This window comes from Sarcophilus harrisii, chromosome 5 (assembly GCF_902635505.1).
Source record: "Sarcophilus harrisii chromosome 5, mSarHar1.11, whole genome shotgun sequence".
Classification (NCBI taxonomy): Eukaryota; Metazoa; Chordata; class Mammalia; order Dasyuromorphia; family Dasyuridae; genus Sarcophilus; species Sarcophilus harrisii.
This window is the reverse complement of record NC_045430.1, coordinates 95,653,623-95,657,831: the sequence shown is the minus strand read 5'-3', so window position 1 is coordinate 95,657,831 and position 4,209 is coordinate 95,653,623.

Sequence of the window (4,209 nt, the reverse complement as noted above, 5' to 3'; positions counted from 1 at the left end):
CCTATTATTTAACTTGCTCCACCCATGGATCCCTCCCTTATCTTCTCCCCCCACTCTTTCCTTTTCATATCATTCCTATTGATTTACACATTCCTGTTAATCTAAACATTCTTCTTTATCCCACCTTATCTTATATTATCCTTTTCTCCTCTTTATCCCTTTCCCATTAATCTGAACTCCTAGTTTCACTACCATTACTATCCTTTATTCCTTGCCCATTAATCTGCACACCTTATTCTAATGCCTTAAATCTACCCATCCTTCTATATTCCACTGTGACCTATTCCCCCTCATCCCTCTCTCCTTATTTCTTTATAGATTTTGGAGGATGCTATACCTTTCTTAATATATACTTTGTGTTGCCTACTTAACACCATTCCCATTGTGAGTAGGTTTTGAGAAATATGAACCCTTCTTCCCCCTATAATGTCTCTGTCTATTCTTGCTCTGCATCTCATTTATATAAAACAATTACTATTTTTATCTTTTTCTAGACAGATTGTGTGTGTATGTGTGTGTGTGTGTGTGTGAGAGAGAGAGAGAGACAGACAGACAGACAGACAGACAGAAACAGAGTCAGAGACAGAGACACACACACAGAGAAATTGGAAAAATCGACCATGCCCTCCAATATGACTCTTTGCCTCAAGAAGATTAAGTATAACATTTATAGGAATCTTGAACAATGAAAAGCTCAAAATATGTTAAAATGCATTAGCTTTCAGTACTATTCAGATTATACTCTTGGGTTATTTCTTGCATTTTTTGTGTCAAAGTTCTTTTTTTGGTCACTGCTTTCAGGTAGTCCAACTATTCTTATATTTTCTCTTCTTGATCTCTTTTTCTTATGTTTCACATGTTCTATTTTTTCATTCTTCTTCTTTTTTTTTTTTTTGGTTATTTCTTGGTCTCATATCTTCACTGGCTTCCCCTTGCCCAATTCTAATTTTCTTTTCTTTTTTTTTTATTATACCTTTTTTATTGACAGAACATATGAAAATTTGGTAAATTTTCAACACTGATCCTTGCAAAAACTTCTGTTCCAACTATTCCCTTCCTTTCCTCCACCCTCTCCCCTAGATGGCAGGCAGTCTCATATATGTTAAACATGTAAAAGTATATCTTAAATAGAACATATATGTACATATTTATATAGTTCTATTGTTGCACGAGAAAAATCAGATTTAGAAAGGTAAAAATAACCTGTGAAGAAAAACAAAAATGCAAGCAAACAACAACAGAAAGAGTGTAAATGTGATCCACTCTTATTTCACAGTGTTCTTTCACTGGGTGTAACTGGTTCTGTTCATCACTGATCAATTGGAATTGAAGTGGATCTTCTCATTGCTGAAGATAGCTACTTCCATCAGAATTGATCCTCATATAATATTGTTGTTGAAGTGTATAGTGATCTGGTTCTGTTCATTTCACTTAGCATCAGTTCATGTAAATCTCTCCAAGATTCTCTGTATTCATCCTGCTGGTCATTTATTATAGAACAATAATATTTCATAACATTCATATACCATAATTTACTCAGCCATTCTCCAATTGATGGGCATCCATTCAATTTCCAGTTTCTAGTCTCTACGAAAAGGGCTGCCACAAACATTTTTGCACATATAGGCCCCTTCCCCTTCTTTAATATCTCTTTGTGATATGAGTCCAGTAGTAACACTTCTGGATCAAAGAGTATACACAGTTTGATAGCTTTTTGAATATTTTCAAAGAATTATTTTTTCTTTAAATTCTATATCTCCTTTTCTAGTTGGTTAGCTCCGCCCCCCCATCTTGTTTTTCTTGGATGGTTTTTATTATTATTTTTTATTTTTCCCTCAATTTTTCTCATTTGATTTTTAAAATCTTTTTTGAGTTATTCTATAAGTTCTCTCTGGGCAGGGAGCAAGTTAAGTTACTCTTTGGAGAAGAAGCAGCTTTTTTTTTTTTACACTTTGGTGTCCTCTGAAGATGAACCATTCCCTATTCCCATAGTAAATTTTTATGATTGGGTTCTTTATTTTTTGCCAATTCATTTTTTTTAAATGAGAAGTATTTGTGTTAACATCTCTAATTGTGAGGTGGAGGGATTGTGCCTCTAGCTTCCCTTCAGTTCTCCCCTCTGACCTGGAACCCCAAACCAAAAGCTCCACCCTCCTACAAATGCCCACAGACAGCATCATCTTTGCTCCACTGCTTCTGTGCTTAAAAAGTGTGCTGATTCCTTCTCACGCAGGTCTACCTTTCTGCAGTACAGCTGTTCCTGGCTTTCCTAATCAGCTGAGATTCCCTCAGTTTTTCAGGAGTCAGATTCCCTGACTCCACATGCATTCTGAGAGATGGAAGTTTCTGTGGTTCCTGCTGAGGCTTTAGCCAAACCCAGCTCACCCTGGGAGTCCCCACTTGAGGTTTCTGCCAGGAAGATTCCTGTTTGGCCCCAAATTTTCTTTGTGTTTCATCAGTCTGTGTTCAGCCTGAGGGGCAAATTTGTTCTGTTTGTGGGGGAAATCTGGAGAGCTTGAAATGTACTGACTTCCTCTTCCATCTTCCCAGAATCATCTCCCATGTGATGAGTATTTTAACCTCGACTTTCAAAAGAGAAGGTTCTATCCTAATGTGGCCACAATTGTACCTATAACTCCTCTTGTCTTATTCAGACAAGAGTTAAGTGTTACTTCATTTCAAAGGGACACTTTAGTTTTTGCATGTTCCCAGTTTGCTAAAAGAAAAGATCTTTAGAGGATGTTAGGCTGGAAAAATATTATTTCTTTTCTTTTCTTTTATTGAAACTTTTTATTTTCAAAACCATGCATGGATAATTTTTCAACATTGTCCTTTGCAAAACTTTGTGTTCCAAATTCCCCTCCCTATCCCCCCCCCCGCCCTTTTGCCTAGATGGCAAGTAACCTAATATATGTTAAACATGTTAAGATATATATTAAATACAATGTATGTATACATATTTATACAATTATCTTGCTGCACAAGAAAAATTAGATCAAAAAGGAAAAAATTGAGAAAGAAAACAAAATTCAAGCAAACAACAAAAAGAGGGGAAATGCTATGTTGTTATCCATACTCAGTTCCCACAATCCTCTCTCTGGGTATAGATGGCTCTCTTCATCACAAGATCATTGGGACTGACCTCAGTCGTCTCATTGTTGAAAAGAGCAGAGCACGTCCATCAGAATTGATCATTGTATAATCTTGTTGTTGCTGTGTATAATGATTTCCTGGTTCTTCCAATTTCACTTAGTGTCAGTTCATGTAAGTCTCTCCAGGCCTCTCTGGAATCATTCTGCTAATTGAGAAATATTATTTCTTAATATTTCTTTTTTATTATTATAACTTTTTATTGACAGAACATATGCATGGGTAATTTTTTACAACATTATTCCTTGCACTCTTTTTTGTTCTGACTTTTCCCTTCCCTCTCTCCACCCCCTCTCCTAGCTAGGAGGCAGTCTCATACATGTTAAATATGTTATAGTATTTCCTAGATACAATACATGTATGGAGAACTATACAGTTCTCTTGTTACACAAGAATAATTGGATTCAGAAGGTAAAAATAATCTGGGAAGAAAAACAAAAATGCAAACAGTTCACACTCATTTCCCAGTGTTCTTTCTCTGAGTGTAGGTGATTCTGTTCATCACTGATCAATTGGAATGGAAATGGATCCTCTTATTGCTGAAGATATCCACTTCCATCAGAATACATTCTCATACAGTATTGTTGTTGAAGTGTATAATGATGTTCTGGTTCTACTCATTTTACTCAGCATCAGTTCATGTAAATCTTTCCAAGCCTCTCTGTATTCATCCTGCTAGTCATTTCTTACAGGACAATAATATTCCATAACATTCATATACCACAATTTACCCAACCATTCTCTAATTGATGGGCATCTATTCAATTTCCACTTTCTAGCCACTACAAAAAGGGCTGCCACAAACATTTTGGCACAAATAAGTCCCTTTCCCTTTAGTATCTTTTGGGGATATAAGCCACAAACAAGTCCCTTTCCCTTTAGTATCTTTTGGGGATATAAGCCCAGTAGAAACACTGCTGGATCAAAGGGTATGCACAGTTTGATAATTTTTGGGCATAATTACAGATTGCTCTCCAGAATTGTTGGATTCATTCACAACTCCACTAACAATGCATCAGTGTCCCAGTTTTCCCGCATCCCCCTCCAACATTCATCATT